We start from the raw sequence: 22,289 nt of genomic DNA, 5'->3' as shown, positions 1-22,289 counted from the left end.
TATTGTCACAAGGAGGAGATGACTTGTATGATTCCATTAGATTGATTGAAATGGACAGCACCAATAATGAAATATTGTCACAAGGAGGAGATGACTTGAATGATTCCACTACATTGATTGAAATTGAGAGCACCAATAATGAAATATTGTCACGAGGAGATGACTTGAATGATTCCACTACATTGATTGAAATTGACAGCACCAATAATGAAATATTGTCAGAAGGAGGAGATGACTTGAATGATTTTTTTGATCAATCTCTTGATGGCGAATTTATCGAGTGTTTGGAGACCATAGAGTTACAAGAATCATTATTGGAGACTTTTCATGAGGACATTGCTGATGAGGACATGTTACTAGTTCTTTCAAATTTAGAAAATTCTGAAGAATAAATTTATATTTAGAAATCAAAAATTGTTTGAGACATTATTCATTTTTATTTTTAATTTATGAGGTTGTAGCGAAGTGATTGTAGTATAAAATGAGACTTATAGTATAGAGTGCAACATTTTTATGTTACATGGTAAGTTTACTCATATTTACTTCCCTTCTGCCACTATATTATCTCCAATGTGTATTTGACATCTCTTCTTCATCTCCGGCCTCCTTTCTCTCACTGTGTGTCTCCGATGCATCTTATCGCTGCTATTTTGTGTAATTACAGAAGAGAGTAAAATAAAATAGTTCGGAACGTGAAAAGGGGGCAAAGTAGAGTACTCCTCACCCCCTAGGCCTTTTTAGGCGGTCCCAAAAGGATCAGTTTCTGCTTTCCTGAGAGATTATGGTATGAGTTCCATATACCACAATAACTTGCATTACAACATGCAAGATATCTATCTCCTATTACCAACTTTTGGAGATATTCGCGCTAAGCGCGAATATCTCCAAAAAGTAACACCTGCCCTGAGCAGTTCTTAGCCATGTTATCCAATGGGAGGTGGATAACATGGCTAAGAGCATTAGCTCGGTAATGTATGAATATCGCTGAGTTTTTAGCGATATTCATGCATTGCGGCCGTTTATTATCGCATTTGTGATAAACCTTGATAATAGCAAGGTTTATCTTCGATAATTTCTGATGATGCTTAGCGGTAAAAAATTCGTTGGTAAGCATCGTTAGCGATAAATATCGCTTAACTTTGGTAATATGCCCCAACGTCTGTTAACGTTCGATTCGAAGGAAATGAGGAAGTGTTGAAAAACATTGTCTGCGCCATCTTGCCTTTTTTGAAATGCCACACTTTTGTCGTGCACGGCAGCCATTTTAGATGTCTTGACCAGACCCACTCTCTGCACGCTGTCGATTCGTAGCATGGCTCCTCACCCTCGCAAGCATCTTCCCCAGGCACTGGTCACCCCCGCTCTCTGTCTTATGCATGGGCAATAAACCTCCCCCCATCTGCGCTGCTCTTCCCTGAGAATCACACTGTGCCCGCCCGACACCTCCCTTTCGCCCTATTCACTACCGCACCCTCTGACACTCCTCTTCCTCTGTGTCCGATTGTCCAGGCTATCAGCTAGCCCTGCAGATGTAGTTTATGGCCCCAGCTGTAAAGAATCACCCCTCTTCAAAGGAGTTATAGTAGATCAAGGCCCACACCCGATGAGATCCGTCACACCACACGTGTTCCTACTATCTGAAAACTATCCTGTATTGTGATTGGGGAGGGGACCGAGCCTGAAGCGGAAGATTCCAGGAATCACTCTTTGTATATCAAAGTTTTTACAATTATGTGTCACATTAAAAATATATAGCACTCCAACAAAGTAGTAGGAATATAAAACTTTAATAACATATAAATATATACAACAAAACAAAAACAGTAAAAACATTTAAACAACGAAGAGACCGTGGCAATTTCTTTTGAATTATCCAATAGATTTATTGAAATTGACAGCACCAATAATGAAATATTCTTGTCAGTAGCGGTCTGTTGTGCGAATAGTTCCAAGGCAGCAGAACGCGCTGAAATCTAGATGGCACGAAAGTGATGTCTAGCAAGTTGCCGCCCAGCAAATAACGGCGTGGGGCGCCGCGGGGGTGAGTGAGTCCAGTAGGCACCACAGCTATTCTTACCGGCATTGCAGAATTACTGCTGGGGACAATGCCTGTGCTGTAGCAGGGTCACAGCAGAAACAAAAAGGATTCTGTTGAAGATGTTGTTGGTTTTCAATTTGAAAACAGTTCTGGTGTCAACTGCTATGTTATTGTAGTGGTTAATGTTTTGTTTTCTCTAGAAAATGTAAAAGAGGGGGAGGCAGTCCAAAGTTCCATTAAAAGGGCAAAGGAAAGGATCGGTGGTTTGAACTATCAGTCAAAAAGGGGAGGAGGTGCAACAATTTTTCCTACCGGGTCACACTGTGCTTTCACCGGAAGTGAGGTCTGCAGGATTCTAGTAATTCAAAGTGAGGCTGGCGCCGACGTCCCGCGGATACAGTTTCGTCACTCCACGGGTGATCATGGCAGTCATTCCCCATCGGGGGTCGGAGACTCCCGCGGCTCCTCTAGAATCTTCAAGGTCGTGGAGGACTACGGTGGTGGAGTCAACCAGTGACCGGGCCATTTCTTTATGCTGGGCCCGCTCTTGCCAGGTCGACCGCCATTTTGAGAGTTCGGTAGCTACTGGCGATCGCGGGGTCAAATGAGCGGACGGGCTCCACCCTGCCGGGCGAGACGTTGCAGCATGGCCACAGTGGAAGAACCCTTTTCCGGGCGCCTGGAGCACTGAGGGTGCAGCTGGGAAGCCTCCACCTGGGGAGGCGGGAGAGGCCTGTTCGCACCGTCTCTCCCTCCCAGTGCACCCCACGGCGTCTCGCTTGAGATTTGTTATGGCCGGACCAGGCGATGAGGACGAGGGGGGGGGGGGTCGGAGGCATGTGCAAGACATCCCCCCCCAGGGTTGTTGCAGCAATTATACAAGAAAGAAGAAGTGTCCCGTCCGTCTTCGGGCCGGGCTTCCGGTAGATGTCGGCCGGACGCCCCTGGCTCTGGCCCCATGAACGGGTTTCTTGGTTTATTGGCTGCAGCCGGATCCCGTCGGCCTCGGCCCCCCGACCGTTGGTGGCCGGACCGGAAGAGCATGTGGCGGGACTACCTGCAACTCTCAAGGGCCACCGCGGCCGGACTGGGAGAGAGAGGGGAGGGTCGAGGAGACATTCCCCCCCCCCTGCAACTGTTCAGCGTTGTAAAGGCAATCCCCTGGCCGGGTCCCGCTGGTCTCGGCCTCTCCTCCAGCTACACCCTACGTTAGGATCTCCTGGCCGAGGCGTGGCAGCAGGACCTGCCTTATATGGGCTGCTCCCGGCTGGGCGTAGCCGGAACCCTGCCCCACCTTGGAAGTTTCCAGAGTGGGGGCGGATGTTCTACTGACTTGCATTTTCCCTAGTCTATCGATTTTTTTGGCGTGGCAGGCGGTGGGACAGCGAGGGGTGATTTGGTTTCTCTTACTGTTTTTCTGGTCTCTCACCACTGGCATATTTCTAACGTTTTCTTGTTTCTAGGACATTAATAGGTTTTATCATTACGTTATGTTATCGTTTCTTTGTTCGTTGTTTAATAAAAGTTCATGTTCATCAGTGGCCTACTGATTTTCGATTTCCTATTCTTTTCTTTCCAGGTTGTTTCATGCTAAAGTTTCTGTTAACAGGATACAGTGATCACTTCGTTATTATTGCATATGTCCTTTTCACTAGGGGTGCTCTCTGGTCGGGCCAGATGACGTATGTCTAGTAAATGGTCCGGGTGAAACAGGTGCATCAATCAGTGGGGAGTAGATAGGCATGACAGATTACAACGGGGGAGAAAGGTCCGCATTACGTACCCTTTCACTACTTGCAAAGATTTTCCTACGTTTATTTGCAAACAGGGAATACCTCCAAAAATAACTAATTCCCAAACAGTCAATGTTCGGACAATCAATCAATCAATGAGGAATGAAATAGGTACGACATGTTAAAGGCTTGCGTTACCTACCCTTCACTATCTGCAAAGGGAGAGAGAATATTCCTATTCTTCCTCGTTTGCAGGCAGAGAAGATCCTTAAGAGAATCAACTTCGAACAATTCAATGCTCGATTCAAACAATCAACAAGGGGTACTGTGAACACAAATGAACGCCGCTTATGTACATACGCATTGCTATTTTCAACAGGTTGTTCCTAATGTTTCTATTTTAGCGAGGTCAAAAAGAGATCCCATTAGTGGCCTACTGATTTTGCTCGATTCCTTTTGTTTTTTTACACGTTTTTTCGCTATCTGCAAAGACTAAACAGAGTATTTTGACTCTGTGCTTGTTTGTAAATAGAGAATGAACCAAAGAGAACAATCAATCAAATGGAGAGAGAAGCAGGCACGACGGATTACAAAGGGGGCAAAGGGCTGCGTTAACTACCCTTCACTATCTGCAAAGAGAGAGTACTCCTAATAGAAATGAGGGGTGGGGGGCAGCATTCAAAGGAGATCAGTGTGCATAAACACGAAAATGTTTTTACTTACCACGTACTTGACATTCGACAGCTTATGATATTTGCTATTAAAAAACCATTGAAATTCACTGAAAAAACCATAGGTTATAGACCATATATAGTTAGGAATTAGCATTTACAAAACCTTGAAAATTCACTGAAAAAACCATAGGTTATAGACCATATATAGTTAGGAATTAGCATTTAAAAAACCTTATTTTACTCACACAAAACCATTGAAATTCCATATATAGTTAGTTGCACTAACTATATATCGCGCACCCGCAATCCACTGCTGATGATGTCACATATTACATCATTCATGACATGGTCAGTGACATCACTGATGACATCACTGATGACATCTCAAATGACATCACTGATGACATCTTACTTGACATCAATGATCACATCACTGATGATATCATTCATGTGATAATACAATGCATCTCCTCACACTGTAATATAACCTCCGTTACACCCAGTGTTAAATAGAGAGTATCATTTTTGAAACCATTGACACACCAATACTAGTTACTACATACGCACTCACTGATTCCTATGTCTACACACACATTCACTCATACAATCATTCATACATACAATCACTCATCTTTACAAAACTATCATATGCACTCATACACCTATACAGACACTCACACTCTGCCACTCATCCATGGAGTTACTCACACACCTAGTCAGTCCTGAAAAGAATCAATCACACTTCCATTTTCTCATCTATACAGTTAAACACAGAACACCTTACATTTTTGAAACATATACTAACACATAGTTACTCTCTTATAGAATCACTGATACAAGTACACATTGATCTGCACAGAGTCACACACCTCCCAGCCAGCCATACACACACTCAGTCTCCCATACAAATACTTGTGCAACCAATCAATAACCCATATAGCTACTTATATAGCTACTGATCAACACATGCAGCAGCTTGCACAACAACAGACATACTGATGCACACTTTCAGACAGTTTAGTCACTAACCCGTGCATTCAGTAAGACGCATTTAATCACTCACTCATACAGTCAATCACGCACCTACTAAAACCTTCATTCAGACACTTATACATCCACTCATTCTTCAATATGTAAAACATATTTAAACTTTACAGAAACACATAATCACTGGATGTTGTCATCAGTGATGTCATCAGTGATGTCACTGACCATGTCATGAATGATGTAATATGTGACATCATCAGCAGTGGATTGCGGGTGCGCGATATATAGTTAGTGCAACTAACTATATATGGAATTTCAATGGTTTTGTGTGAGTAAAATAAGGTTTTTTAAATGCTAATTCCTAACTATATATGGTCTATAACCTATGGTTTTTTCAGTGAATATATATATATATATATATATGGAAGCTCCGTGGTCCTCCCCAGTCAAAAGGAAAACTCCAAGCACTCCGGGTACAGCAAACAGAGATTTTATTGCGGCTTACAGCAGGCGAGAGATGACAGACGCGTTTCAAACACAAAGTCCTTCCTCAGTTTCAATGCAAAGCTGCGCGCGGCTTGTATTCATACACGCCCTCACAGAAGGTGAAGGCGGACTCATGGTATTAGTATAGGTGTTAATTCATTAACATTACAGGGATAACGTAGCGGCCATTGCACAGTCTATAAAACGTCATAATACCGTTTTAAAAGAAAGAAAAATGTATATATGTGCAACAAGGTTCATTACCCGCTTTTGCCTGAACAATTAGATGTACAAAAAATAAGGCATAAAGATAAACGCCTAATTATGCCGAGGATCGGCTTGTCACTGGCTTAACCCCCAATTTCATTGTAAACACCAACAAATACCAAAAAATAGCAAAAAATTTCACCGTAAATTTCGGACCAATCATGGCATGGCTTGCACCAGGGATAAAGATTAAATCTCGCCGTGTATCGGCACTTCTCCGGTATTATAATACATATTAGATTACCGGAGACAATTCATAATATCAGGCTAATACATGCCTTACCATAAATTTAGAAAAGATGAGTGTATAAGAGAGAAATATATTTACATATGTAAACACAAATAGCAAAGATTACATCACAAGATCAAATATTCCTTCAGCTTTTGTGAAATATATACCACAGGGATTGGTTACAATAGACATATTTACAGGATGTTTGAACTTATACGAGCGACCCATCATGGATCGAAAATCAAAAAACCAGAATCAAAATCAGAAATCACATTATATGAATAGATCATTATCGGTCATAAACTGAACCAAAATATAGAACCAAATAATCGTTTTCAGTATATAGTTCCGAGGTGTAATGCATACAATGTACAACATTGCTATCGTTTGGTCATAACTAAGTGGGAGGGGGGGATTGGAGAATTAACTCATGTAGTTTTTAATAACATGAGTAAAAATACTCATTTATCATTATTCTCCTTGTTTCTTTTGATTGGATGTTATTCTACCCTCTCTATATCCCACTTTTGCTAGCGACCTAGATGTACTGTAAATTCCTCCCCGATATTTAGCCCAAGGGGACTCTTGGTCTGCAGATCTATGATAAATCTGGACTCTAATCTGCGGAGACTCAAGAGTCTGTCTCCTCCTCGAGGGTGCAAGGGTACATGGTCGATACCAAAATACCTTAGCAATTCTCTATCACTACCATGGCCTTTCGCAAAGTGACGAGCAACAGGATAGGTCCCCCTCTTCCATGCCCCAGCTTTTCCACATCTCTTTTAGAGATACTTGGCCCTTATATGCGGGCCAATGAGGATTTTCTTCTCCTTGGAGATTTTAACATCCATACTGACCAATGTGATTCTATAGGGACAAAAACTTTGTCGACTGATATGACTACTATTGGTCTAACACAAAAGAATCAGGATCCCACCCATGAAGGTGGTCATTGTATTGATTTGATATTTACCAACTTCGATCACATTCGGTGCCACAAACCGATTCAAGTCCACTGGTCAGACCATTTTTTAATGCAGTTCAGCATTTTTAAAGTTAATAAAGGCCCCCCACAGAAACCCCTTCCATTCACTACACGCAGACAGTGGCACAAACTCACACTGGATGCGCTAGAAAAGGCGTGGGAAAAACCCGAGATCAGAGATACTGACGAAGTAGAGCAAAAGCTAACCGTGCTTCAGCAAACTCTGACGGTAGCTATCGACAAAATTGCCCCTATGAAAACATTCAGACAGCTTCCGGTGGCCAAACAGGAAAAATGGTACACCGAGGCCCTAAGAAAAGAGAAGCAAGAATGTAGAAGGATAGAGAAAATATGGAGGAAAACACATTCTGAGGATAATAAAAAAGCACATCGTGCAGCCCAAGCTAATTATTACAAACACATCAAGGCTGCCCGCAAACACAACATCGCTCAACAGCTCATGGAAGCCGACAACTCTCCTAGAGAATTGTATAGGATTCTTGACACTTTTGTAAAACCCACGGCATGTATATGCCCAGACGACTTCTCACTAAGTCTATGTGAAGAAGTGTCATCTTACTTTGAAAATAAAATAGAATCCATTTATGGCAAAATCCTTGGATCTCAACCCAATAGCGACTCCCATAAGGCCTCCTCACTCAATCTGAATATAAACTCTACCTTAACCACATTCCCTCCCATAAATATCGAAGAGCTTGACACAATAATGACTCAAGTCAAATCTGGATCTCCGGACGATCTTATTCCCGCTAAAATCATAACCCCACTTCGTACCCTGTTTGCTCCTTACATTCAAGATATCATCAACCAGTCCCTTAAAGAGGGAAAAGTACCAACTGAATGGAAGAGAGCAGTGGTGAACCCAATCCGCAAGAATGCGGCCCTTCCTTGGACGGAGCTCCCCAACCTCCGTCCTATTTCGCTCCTACCCTATTACAGCAAGATGGCCGAGAAACATGTTAATGCACACCTGTCCAATTACATCGAGGCAGCGGGCGGCCTAGACCAATCACAATCTGGGTTTAGGCCCAACCATAGCACCGAATCAGCCCTTCTGTCAGTGACAGATAACATCAGAATGTTACTTGACAGAGGGAGCTCAGTGATTCTGGTGCTATTGGATTTGTCCGCTGCCTTCGACACGGTGTCGCATGAAGTTCTTCTCGGCCGTCTGAAGGGAGCAGGAGTAGAAGGGACCGCCCTTGCGTGGCTGAAGAGCTTCCTCGGAGACAGACAACAAGGTGTCAAATTAGGCTCCTATAAATCTGTCTGCAGGAAGCTTACCAAGGGGGTGCCACAAGGCTCATGTCTAAGCCCCACGTTATTCAACGTATATGTGGCCCCCCTGGCAGAGATCATTAGATCTCACGGGTTTTCACCAATCTCTTATGCTGACGACACTCAGCTGCTTTTCCCCTTTCAAACCATTACACCTGCAGTCATGCAATCTTTCCAAGACGGTATGAGAGCGGTGGCAGGTTGGATGGCCCAGAATTTCCTCCAATGCAACGTGACCAAAACTGAGGTCATGTTGTTTGGAGGGGCATCCCTGCTCTGGTCCCCGGAATGGTGGCCAATGGAGCTCGGTCCTGTCCCAGCGCCTAAGCAAACCATCAAAAACTTGGGAGTACGCCTGGACCAATCCCTGATTATGAAAGATCATGTCAGTCAGGTTGCGGGAACGTGCTTCCGCACAATTGGTCTTTTACGGCGTATCTTCCCCCTCCTACCAAACACTCATAGGAAGACGCTGGTTCAGGCACTAGTCCTTGGACGAGTGGACTACTGCAATAGTCTACTCATTTCTGCCAACCAGGAACAACTTCGCAGACTGCAGGTGGTACAGAACACCGCGGCAAGACTTATCATGAATGCTCCGCCCCGCACCCCCTCCCGCCCCCTCCTCTCCCATCTTCACTGGCTCCCGGTGCAACAGCGTATTCATTTTCAGCTGTGCTGCATTATGCATAAATGTATCTACGGCTCTGGTCCCAAATATCTGAAAGATATCTTTCTTCCTTACTCTCCTGGACGTACCCTACGCTCCAGCAACACTATGTTGCTACACGTACCTAAAATAAATAGAGCAAGACAGGGTGGTCGTGCCCCTTCCCTTAAAGGTCCAATGCTGTGGAACTCACTCCCTCCCCAGCTAAGACAAATTCCTCACCTTCTGAACTTTAGGAAGAAACTAAAGACCTACTTATTTACACAGGACTAATTTAGCCTCCCCTTTGCCCTTTCCGACTTATAGTTTTGCATTACTCATTCAGAAGCCACGCGCGGAGATACCCCTTCGGGGCTGATTCAAGCGCGATACAAGACTATAAATAAATAAATAAATAATAAATCCTTGTTAGTTATTGCTCTCTGATGTTCAAGTATTCGGAGTTTAACGTTGTTTATTGTGCTGCCAATATATTGAAGTCCGCATGGGCAGACCAAACAATATACAACGTAAGGAGTTGTACAGGTAATGAATTTGTTAATTGGCCTTGGTTGACTCAAACCAGGAACATTGTATTTCAATGTCCTTCTGCTATTTTCGCAGGCACGGCACTTTCCGCATGGGTAGAAGCCCTTCATATCTCTCAGTTTCCCACTCGATTTTTGCTCAATCGGTTTAAGGTGGCTTTGTACCAGATTGTCCCTAAGGGATTTCGATTTCCTAAATGTGAGGAGAGGTTTGTCGGGGACATCATTCCCTATCACGGGGTCTGTGCGTAATATGTGCCAACTTTTAGTGAGTATTTTCCTCAACTGATTGGCCTCAGCAGAATAGGTTGTGACCATTTGAAATTTACCTGTAATCTCCGAATCTTTCTTAGTCTCCATGGTTTGGACAAGAAGTTGTTTTCTGGGGATTCTCAGTACCTTATTATAGGTGTCATTCAGCAACGCTTCATCATATCCTCTGTTCAGAAATCTAGCAATGCATCCCCTTGCTGCGATGACGAAATCTCTCTCTAGAGAGCAATTCCGTCGTAATCTTAACAGTTCGCCGTAGGGGATACTGCGGATAAGACTGGGAGGGTGACTACTGCCGGCATGTAAAATACTATTCCCGGCAGTGGGTTTTCTATATAGGGCTGTTTCTAACCTCCCTTGATTAACAAAAACCCTTAGGTCAAGATAGTGTACCTCAGTCCTACTTATGTCAGAGGTGAACCTCAGATGTAACTGGTTCAAATTGATGTCCTCGATAAATTCCTCTGCCTGTGTGGAGGAGCCCCTCCACACTAGGAAGAGGTCGTCGATGTATCGACGCCAGACCACAATATATTTGGCCCATTTTCGATTTTGCCCCGATAGGGCCACCTGCTCCTCCCACCAGCCAACGAAGAGATTCGCATAGCTGGGGGCGAAGCAGGTTCCCATCGCGGTACCACTGGTTTGCCGGTATAGATCATCCTGAAAAAGGAAAATGTTATTTCTTAAACAGAAGTTCAGACATTCTAATAACATTTTGCCATGCTCCAGATATTTTGCTGGTCTTTTATCAAGGAAATATCTAACAGCCTCCACCCCATGTTCGTGTTGTATACTGGTGTACAGGCTGGCAATATCCATGGTTATTAATAAGTACTCAGGGTCCCATGTGATCTGTTCGATCTGTCCGATAAAGTCCTTGGTGTCCTTGACATATGATTTAAGATCAACTACGAAATCTGAAAGAAAAGAATCAATGTATATAGACAGATTCTCTGTAAGGCTTCCCTTGGAGGACACAATCGGACGTCCAGGTGGACACAATAGATCTTTGTGTACCTTGGGCAATTGGTAGAAAGTGGGCGTTGTTGGTTCTGGGTTTCTGAGAAATAGAAATTCATTCATGTCTATCATCTGTTTATTGCGCCATTTGGTCAGGAGATCATGATAGAGTTTGATACTAATGATGTAGGTTTCTTTATCAATTGGCTCATAATTGAGTCGATCTTGTAACTGTCTTAAAGATTCCTGACAGTATTGATTGCGTGATAACAGGACGACATTGCCTCCCTTGTCGGAGGGCTTCACAATAATCTCTTTGTTAGTACTCAGATTCTCCAGAGCTGTATTTTGCCCTATCGTAAGGTTACTCCTGTATTTCAATCTCTTAGAATTGGATAACCTATGTTGCATCAGATCTTTTGTATATATATATATTTAAAAAAAAATTACACCACGATCCACTCTTTCAATAGATCACCCGGAAAACCTGCTACGTCCACCGGTTGCCGGATGTGAAACGGAGAGGAAACTCTACCGCACCGCTCGTATTCTGACAGCTTCCCCTGGTGAAATCGCCGCTTGGGCTGTCCTTGTAACAGAACCCGGATGCGGAGTATGAGCTACCAATTGCCAGAGCACCTTGGAGCATAAAGGATGGAAAGCTATGTTATGATATAAACTACAAAACGCTATCTAGAAGGCAGAACAGGACCCTCGATCCGAACCTGTCTCCACACCCCGCCTCTCGCCCCACATCACAAAAAACACGTCTATTTAGGACCCCAGGAAGGCGCCCTAAACGTGCCATCTATTGGTCATCATTCTCCTACAGCAGACCACACGCTGAGAGTGCCTGGATAACAGAAATATTAATCTTACTTTTGAGTACAACCCCTCCTTCCCCTTCCCTGCCCTGACGAAGGTGCGGTCTATTTTGGGGCCTGGCACCGAAACGCCCGTCGGCGTTGAAACCATCTACCCTGAACATACTACCATCTATCCCCGGCCTATGGCTGAGAGGAATATTCAGGATGTTCTCAGAGCAATTTATCTCAAATTCTATCTGAGCAGAATGCATGAATGAGCCCTGTATGAGTATGATTGGTTGCGATGTATGAATTTGTTGAAGCTTGAATGTTGGAAGGTTGATGGGTTGTATATATATACATGTTTTTACTTTATAATCGTGAAATTTCTCAAAAAAATGATTTTGTACAATTGTGGTATATATAAAAATATATGAAGCAAATAAAAATAAAAATGATACATTTTCTATAAAAGTGCCTCTGTCTAAATTGCATATGGCCTTGATTAATCGGTGAGCGCTAAAATGGGTGACTTTTGAAAATTTTGGACTCTAACTGAGCCTATACCTGATCAAATACGGGGCAGATCTACTTTTTTCTTTATGTAATTTATAATAGATCACCCGGACACACCACGCTGCTTGTGAAGTAGTCAGCGCTTCATATTCGACACGCCTCTCGGTTTGGTGCTCCACTGATGCCGGCATTTTCGTGTGGTGTTGCGTGCTGAATGCACACAGTGGCGCCCCCCGCCCAGGATAGCGCTCTTGGTATTGGGGAGAGAGCAGCGCTTTCCTGCTGACTGGAGCGAAATCCGGGAGACGATTGCCACCATTGAAGATTCCCCGCAGCAGAACGTGGGCGGACTCCCTAGCTGGCAATGCTGGAGTATAATTAGTGCCCGGACTGGTCACTGTACCTGAGTCCGCAACGAGGCTGTCTACACAAACTGCCAGCGGTGGACATTTGATCGACACGCTGACGTGGGGGGACTACATCAACCAGCATTCATAGCGAGGACTGCGAAGGAGGTGGAAAGGACAGTGCCTCCAACTGGATTAACCAGGCTCCAATGGGAGTATGATCAGCAGCTTACACCCCACGAAACCATCGCAGCATAAAAAATAAAACACAAAGCTGGCAATGATTAAGGCAAATGCCGAAACGCGTCTGCCAGGTGTTTTTAATGAACTGTGTCTTCCTGATGGTGGAAATCAGTTTTACCTGGATTTGCTCCAATGCATGTGTCGGACCCGTTCTTGAAGGAAGAGGCAGGACTGGTGGCGGATGTTAATGCAGCAGTCGGCGCTGCATATCTGACACTCCTCTCGATTTGGTGCTCCACTGATGCCGGCATCTTCGTGTGGTGTTGCGTGCTGAATGCACACAGTGGCGCCCCGCCCAGGATAGCGCTGTTGGTATTGGGGAGAGAGCAGCACTTTCCTGCTGACTGGGGCGAAATCAGGGAGACGATTGCATATATATATATATATATATATATATATATATATATATATATATATATATATATATATATATATATATATATATATATATATATTAGTGTTTGATAGTGAATTGTAATTTTGTTTTCTGCATTATCTAATACTTTCCCCACTGTTTCATTCACTGGAGTGGGAATAGTAATTTTTACCCCTCCGCTATTCAGCACTTTCACTACTGTTCCACTCACTCCAGTTGGAATTGAAATGTTTACCTCTCTGGTATCCAACACTTTCCCTACTGTTGCAATCTCTGGAGTGGGTAGTAATTTTTACCCCTCCACTAACTAACACTTTCCCTACTGTTGCACTCACTTGGAGTTGGAAAAGTAATTTTTACTCCTCTGCTATCCAGCACTTTCTCTACTGTTGCATTCAGTGGAGTGTGAATACTAATTTGTAGCCCTCAGCTATCCAACATTTTCCCTACTGTTTCACTCTTTGGAGTGGGAATAGTAATTTTTGCTCCTCTGCTATCCAACACTTTCCCTACTGTTGCTCTCACTGGAGAGGGAATATTAAATGTCACCCCTCTGCTGTCCAACACTTTCCCTACTGTTGCACTCACTGGAGTTGGAATAGTAATTTTTACTCCTCTGCTATCCAGCACTTTCTTCACTGTTGCACTCACTGGAGTGCGAAAAGGAATTTTTACCTCTCCGCTATCCAACACTTATCCTACTGTTGCACTCAGTGGAGCTGGAATAGTAATTTTTACCCCTTCGCTATGAATGAATATAAAACTTTTAAAGCCCGAACTTAGACTGAAGGCATCAAGGCGCTATCCAACACTTTCCATACGGTTGTTCTTACTGGAGTGGGAATAGTAATTTTTACCCCTCTTCTACCCAACACTTTCCCTACTGTTGCTATCACTGGAGCGGGAATAGTAATTTTTACCCCTCCGCTATCCAACACTTTCCCTTCTGTTGCTCTCACTGGAGTGGGAATAGTAATTTTTACCCCTCCTCTACCCAACACTTTCCCTACTGTTGCTATCACTGGAGTGGAAATAGTAATTTTTACCCCTCCGCTATCCAACACTTTCCCTTCTGTTGCTCTCACTGGAGTGGGAATAGTAATTTTTACTCCTCCACTATCCAACACTTTCCCTACTGTTGCAGTCTTTGGAGTGGGAATAGTAATTTTTATATACACACACTAAACACTAGTGGTTGCTAGAGAAGGGAACAAGAGGCTATGGGGTATTCAGGGTGAGCTGGCCTCCAAGTAAAATGTGTACACAAAAAGAAGCTACCCTGAATGAATGTTAGATTCTAAATCTGGAAGACGGCTCTACACATCTTTATGTGGGGTGCTAGGCATATCAGGAAATGTGAAGGAATGCCCTCACACACCACCAGATGTCATGCTTCATCATTGGCAGTCCTCGCTCTCTAGAAACCACAGTTGGTAGAGAGCGGGCCTTCACCTGAAGACAAGGAGGCACTTCTAAAAGCTAAGTGGGGGGCCCAAGAGAGAAGTGAGGGTTTAACAATTAATGCAGAAGCCAAATGTAATTCCTTTGTAAGGTTTTTGCTTATTATTAAAACTAAAGTGTGGGGACCAAGGGGTGTAGTACCCCATTGTTAGGAAAGGTATCTAGTTCTCGAGCAAGAGAGCAGCATTGCTGTATGCATGATAGTGTTTCACTTCCCTTCCTAAGAGTAATTTGGAGATGGTCCCTGACGCTCGTAAGAGCCCATCTCTTCTGTAACGCCTCACTTGGCTTACTGCTTCCGAGTTGTGACCACGCCCCGTCCCTTCACCGCCTGCTACCTATCCCTGGCGTCCTGTTTACGGCGAGAATTTCCTTCATCAGTTCTCAAGCCTTCTGCCCCGGTACGTGTTTGTTCGCCCCGCCTCAGCCTCTCTTCCCTGTTCGGGGCCGGGCGGCAAGCCGTATCAAGACTTCTTGTTTTTGTGTACTGTGCTTGGCAGTATACTGAGTTCTGACCTTTACTTTTGGAGTCGAACTGTGCGAGTGTTGGTTTGTTCCCGCGAGGGCGCATTTGTTCCGCTCCTTTCTACCTTCGGAGCCGGACAACACGCCTCGCAATTTTTCCCCTGCAAGTACGCTCGCTGTTCCGCTCTTCCTCCCCAGAGCCGGACGGCCTGACTTGTGTTTTAGACCCTTTCTAGTGCCTCAGTTGGTCCGTGGTCCTCTGCTAATTACAAAGCAGACTTAGCATTCAGTTATTCTTAGCTCCGTTCTGTTGTATCACCATTTTTTTGCACAGAACTTATCACTTCATTTATACATATTTGCGTTATTTCTGTTTCCCAACACATCTATATTTTCTCTTTTACTACTCATTGAATACTTCCCCCAATCATGTTGTACGAGAGTGTCCAGCCTTCACCTCCTCCCATAGCCCCTAACTTTTAAGGACTCCCTGTTCCAATCAAACAGAGGCTATAATACAAGAGGAGGCTGTCACTACGGGCAAACAGAATAGACTCTTTGGGTGAGTGGAACACTGTAATCTTGTATATATCAATGTCTATGATGGTCTCTTTGAAAAGTGTATGCTAGATTTTGTTATACTTCCTTTTGTTCCTACAGTGCACATCGTTTCTGACCTACTCATTACAGAACACTTCAGCGACATCATTTGGGGAAGAGTGGTGGTCACTCTATGATTTATTCCCCACACTTTTAGTGAATAATTACTTGCAAGCACGTACTATAGTTCTCCAGGTTTTGTTTTCTGGGAGTGTGTGGAACATTCATCTTCGTCCTGTGGAATACCGCTGGATACCCGACAGAAAGCCAAGCCCACGAATACATTCCACCCGAGCGAACATGATTCTTGACGGTGCTAGTGCCCCCTTAGACCCGGTCCTACACAATGCGCTACAGAGTCCATCATTAGAAGAATTAGCTACCGCCTTAGTAGATGTCCAATCAGAAGTAGAAAGATTAAGATCAGAGAACCAGAGATTACAGGCTGAAGTAATGCACATTAAGACATTAGAAACAGTAGAGAGTAGGAGTACCATCCCTAAGAGTAGAAAGAGTTACATCCAACCGGCCCATTTCACAGTTCCCCCTCGAAACCCTGTCTCCGCTTCACGAAGTAAAAGCCTACCTCCAGTCCAGGTTACTGTACATACTCCTAGCCCTGTTTCCCTAGCCATGCCCGAGAGATTTAATGGGGACAGCTCCACGTTCTGTATTTTTATGACTCCGGTGTCAACTACAGTTCTTATGTAAAGCGGCTGCTTTTCCTAATGACGCTGCTAAGGTGGTCTTTGTGATTTCGTACCTATGAGGCAACGCAGCAGAGTGGGCAGTGCCAACGGTTGAAAATAACGACCCCTTGTGGTATGAATTCAATGAATTCCAGGAAATAATGAAACGTCTTTTTTCCAAACATACTTTCATGCAGGCCAGTGATAATGCTCTGCTCAATCTCAGACAAGGATCTAAGGACCTTCTTTCTTATATTACCACCTTCAATCGATTGATTACAGAGACACATTGGCCTAAGGACCAGAGAACCTAATTATTTTATCGGGGATTGAACGACGAATTAAAGGATCTTCTATCTCAAGTAGTGAACCCGCCAGAAGATTGTTCGGCGTTCATAGACTTAACAGTTAAATCGGATCATAGGATACATGAGTATAAAGGAGAAAAGACACGCCCTAGTTCTCCTTGCTATCTAATGATACGAACTGAAAAGAAAGAACCCAAGGATACTTCGGAACCCATGCAAATTAGAGGAGTGAGAGGACCCCTATCAGTCGAAGAAAAAGACGAAAAAATAATCTTTGTCTTTATTGTGGAAAAGGGGGGTCATTATGCCAAGGAATACCCACTACACCCTTGTATTCCTCCAAAGAATGTGGCAAACAGGCAAAGCACTCCCTACGTAGAGGAAAACTAGAAGACTTGAAGAATGAGGAGACCACTTCTTCAAGTACAATTGCCACCAAGGTCTCAACAGCCAAAAAATTCATGCCTTTGGTTCCGAAACATTTCACGCTGTCTATTACGCTCATAGTGTCCTCACAAAGGATGTATGACGGTACGACGCGTACTTTGACAACGCATACTGTTACCACGCTAGTTTTACAATGCAAGTCATTACAACGACTTGTGTTGAGGGGCGCTGGATAGTAAATAGTTTTATTTAGTATTCCAACTCCAGTCCCCGTGGACTCTAGGGAAGGAGTTGGATAGTAAATTAAACTATTTACTATCCTGGAGCGCCCCCCCAGCACAAGTCGTTGTAACGACTTGCGTTGTAAAAGTAGCGTGGTAACAGTACCGCGTTGTTAAAGTTTCGTCGTAAAGGATGTTCCCCCCTCACAAAACAGAAAGAACCTTGATATCCTTCTAGACTCAGGAGCTACAGGAAACTTACTAGACATACAACTCACCAAGAACCTCGGTATCCCTTTCATGCCAAAAGCACATCCTGAACCAGTAAGAGCTGTGGACGGCACAGAATTATTTTCTGGGTTAATCACTTATCAAACACCGGCTATAGTTATGGTGTGTGGTAATGGGCATTCTGAGGCCATCACTTTTTATCTCATTGACGACCCTAACTTTGGTGCCAACCTAGGGGTTCCTTGGCTGCAAATCCACAATCCTCAGATAGATTGGATAGCTAGGACAGTGACTTTAAAATCCCAGTATTGTCTTCCACACTGTTATCAGGAGGCTAGTGACAATATCCACCCTTTATGCTGTGCGGTACATCCTGTAGCAGCGACCTCTTGTTTGCCTGAAATGTATGAGGAATATAAAGCTGTGTTTGATGAGAAAGAAGCCACCAAGCTACCTCCTTATCATAGCTATGATTGAGTATAGATCTTATACCAGGGGCAGAGTTACCAGTCAGTCGTATGAATGCTCTCAAAGCCCCTGAAACAGAATATCTCAAACAATCCCTGGATGAGATGACAGAGAAAGGGTTCATACGTCCTTCCAACTCCCCGGTGTCCTCCCCTCTTTTTCTCATACCGAAACGAGCAGGAGGCTTATTTGCATGTTTGGACTACCGCTCATTAAATAAAAATACCATCAAGAACAAGTACCCACTCCCACTCATCACTGTGTTGTTGGATCAGATACGAGGAGCTAAGATCTTTACCAAGATAGATTTGAGACGCACCTATCATCTCATCCGTATAAAAGAAGGGGATGAGTGGAAAACGGCATTCCGGACAAAATTTGGCTTATATGAGTATTGAGTAATGCCGTTTGGGCTTTGTAATGCCCCTGCAGCCTTTCAATACTTTGCTAACTATATTTTCAGAGAGTTTCTTGACATCTTCGTAATTATATATATCGATGATATATTAATCTACTCTCAAACCGAACAAGAACACGTTATTCATGTGTAAAAGATCCTGAACAAATTACAAGAGATTCAACTATACGCCAAATCAGATAAAAGTACCTTTCACACCACACAAGTGGACTTCTTGGGTTTTGTGATATCACCAGAAGGAATAAAAATGGACCCTAAAATAATCAAATCTATAGTTAATTGGCCCAGTCCTGGCTCTGTAAAAGATATACAATCCCTCATAGAATTTGCGAACTTCTGCAGAAGATTTATAGACCATTTCCAAAAAGGGGGTTCAGTTTATCTGGACAGAAGAAGCTGAATTAGCTTTCCAAAAACTAAAAGATAATTTCACCACAACTCCAAATATCAAACAAGCAGACAACACACAACCATATTTTATGGAAGCCGAAGCCTCGCAGTACGCGGTAGGGGGAGTTCTGTTTCAGAGGGACAAGAACGCTGGTAATTTGCATCCTGTTACCTATTTTTCTAAGACATTGTTACCGGCGGAACAAAACTACACTATCGGATAGAGAGAATTATTGGCTATTAAATTAGCCTTCCAGGAATGGTGTCACTATTTATTGGGTTCATCTCATGTGATAATAATCTACTCTGACCATAGAAACCTTCAATTTTTTAGATCTGCTCGAGCTCTCACTCCTTGACAGATGAGATGGGTCATTTTTTTAGTGAGTATGATTTCATTTTTACTTATCATCCTGGGCCACTTCATGGCAAAGCAGATGCTTTATCAAGGTTAGGACCATATCCCTCAGAGACATGTGAGTCCTACCCTCCGATCATTCCTGAAAGCAAGATCATAGGAGTCGAGGAGCATGGGAAAGAAGCAACCAAAGACTTTATTGCTGAACTCAAAGAACAATATGTCCACATCCCAATTGGTGAGTGGACAAAAGAACCCCTGAACACTATTAAGGAAGATCTGTATTACCATGACAATAGACTGTATATACCCACTGTGTCCTTGCAACAACAACTAATACCGTGGTGTCACAATAGCACTTTGGCTGGGCACCCTGGAAGTTACAAAACGTTGAAATCATGTCAAAGATGGTTTTGGTGGGAAGACATGACAAAAGATATCTCCACTTTTGTGAACTCATGTGAAACTTGTGCCAGGCAAAAGGCTCCTCATTGCGCACCTACTGGGTTGTTAAAACCTACAGCTATACCCCCTTCATCTTGGCACTCTATCAGCATGGATTTTATCACTGATCTTTCACGTTGTCAAGGGTTCAACACTTTATACATTGTGGTAGACATGTTGACAAAGATGGCTCGCTTTATTCCCTTAAAAAAGTCACCTTCCTCTAAAGACCTTGTTCAAATCTTTATAGAACATATTGTGCGTTTACATGGTCTTCCATCTATTATCATTTCAGATAGGGGTTATGTGGTAATGTTTAGAATTATATGATGCAGTCATGATGCAGTGGAATTGCATCACGCTGAATGTTCTAATGTAAACCAGTACTTGATGGGTTTGCTGAAGGTTGCTGCATTAAACTTATACTCCATTAAAGATACTTCAAGAATTTATAAGAAGTTCCCTGTGTGGATTACTGCATATTTTGGCGACGAGGATGGGCAGAGAGCTAGTAAGTGAAAGTAAACAAGGATCGAGCTTCGCGCGCAATTCCATGCGTTTAACTAACATTTAAGGCAGCTGAGCCAACATTGAGAGCAAATGAAACCTGAAGCACAGTTTTGAATAGATAATTACAACTAGAATATATTTAAGCAGTTCTTACCGACATTGCTGCTCTATGTATTTCTTTTGGTACTACAACCTACTCTGATGCAACTTCCTGTACCAAGAGGGCTTAAAACAAAAAAGGGACTTCACCAATCTTCCTCCTCATTGAAATAAACAACAGACTCAAGTCATTGAACATAACAAATATTTGATTTAATTATTTTAGATTATTATTTCACTCTATTATATTAATTAATTATTTTAGTTAATTATTTTAGATTGGTATTTTAATCTATTGTGTAAAATTATTATTTTGGTTTGTTATTTTAAATTTAAATTGCAGGTATGACTGGTGAATCTATGTCTGCACCTCCTATATTTTTACTAATCCCTGGAGAGCCCTCTATTCCATGGAAACGTTGGAAAAATATATTTTTAACATATTTATTGGCTATTGGAGGGGATAAATATGGTCCTGTGAGAAGACAAGCCATACTTTTGCCTCACCTTGGAGTAGAAGGTAGAAGGATATATGATGATTTACCTGAAATATCTTTGGGTGCGGGAGATGGTCAACCAGTGAATATACTTATGAGATGTCCTTACAAATGTTGGAAAATCATTTTACTTCAAAGGTAAATGTTGTTTTTGAAAGACACACATTTTTTTGCAGAGCACAGAAGTTTGATGAAAGCATCATATCATATGTTGCAGCTTTACGTGGTCTTGCTGTTACATGTGAATTTCAAGGTTTGTGTGATTCCTTGATAAGGGATCAAATTGTGAGATGCACAAATAACAAAAGGATAAGAGAGAAATTATTATCAAAAGATCCTACTTTGGAACAAGCCATTCAAATAGCTAAAAGCATGGAAAATACTGATATGTGGGTCAAAGAAATCAATAAGAGTAAAGGAGTTTCTAGAAATTCAACAGTAGTATCGACTAAAGAGACTGCTGTGGAAGTCAAAGAAGTAAAAAAAGAAGTGTTTAAAAAACCTATAAATAAAAGTAATGAAAATGTATCGTCAAAAACAAATAATAAGAGACCCATAATTTGTTACAGATGTGGATGTCCAGGACATGTAAGTTCAAGTTTTGCATGTGGTGCAAGGAATGCAACATGCAGAATATGTGGTAAAAGAGGTCATCTGGCAAAGGCATGTAGGTCGAAGGGATACACTAGAAATGCTAGTATTAAAGAAATAGAGACTGTGGAAGAACAAAATGAAGAATTATTTTTATCTATTGAAATGGTGGAAAATTCTTTACAAATTGTAGAGTCGGTGGAACAGTATGATTCTGCTAAGGAAACTGGACTATTGGATATCTGGACCAGGCAGCAAAAGTGATCCTAGGCTCAAACACCTGCAGCACCTGAATAAGCGAGGCGCCAAAAACTGAAGGGTGAGCCTAGAGCCCCGGACACAGATCCTACATATCACAAGGAGTGCAAGTGCTGGGAAAAAAGCCAGGAAAGTCACCGGAGGAGAAGAAAATAAATGCGGCAAGGCAGGCAGGCGGTCAAAAGGCACAACAGAGGTAAGTGAAAGGTTTTAAGTATAACAAAGTAATATTAAACAAAACGGAGAAATAACAACAGTAGTACTACAGTTTAAATAATATAATTAAAGAAATGGCACCGAAAAGAGGGCAAAAATTGCGTTCAGAGATGGGACAGAGAAGAGTAAACAACTGGAGGGCTCAATATCATTAGAAGAGAGCCAAGAAAGCCAGGCTTCCATTATGGATAATAATAAGGGGCGACGCAAGAAAAGAAAAGTTAAAAGAGCGATTAAAAACGCCCAACAGGCTAAA

At 42.8% G+C, this 22,289-nt stretch overlaps 1 pseudogene; it reads left to right on the top strand.

The window, feature by feature from the left end:
• The first annotated feature begins 20,816 nt into the window (after nucleotides 1–20,816).
• Nucleotides 20,817–21,875, top strand: LOC144762884 (uncharacterized; annotated as a pseudogene).
• Nucleotides 21,876–22,289: the final 414 nt, after the last annotated feature.

Source organism: Lissotriton helveticus, chromosome 6, assembly GCF_964261635.1.
Source record: "Lissotriton helveticus chromosome 6, aLisHel1.1, whole genome shotgun sequence".
Classification (NCBI taxonomy): domain Eukaryota; kingdom Metazoa; phylum Chordata; class Amphibia; order Caudata; family Salamandridae; genus Lissotriton; species Lissotriton helveticus.
Note: the sequence above shows the minus strand (reverse complement) of the source record. Positions and strands in the feature narration are given on the sequence as shown.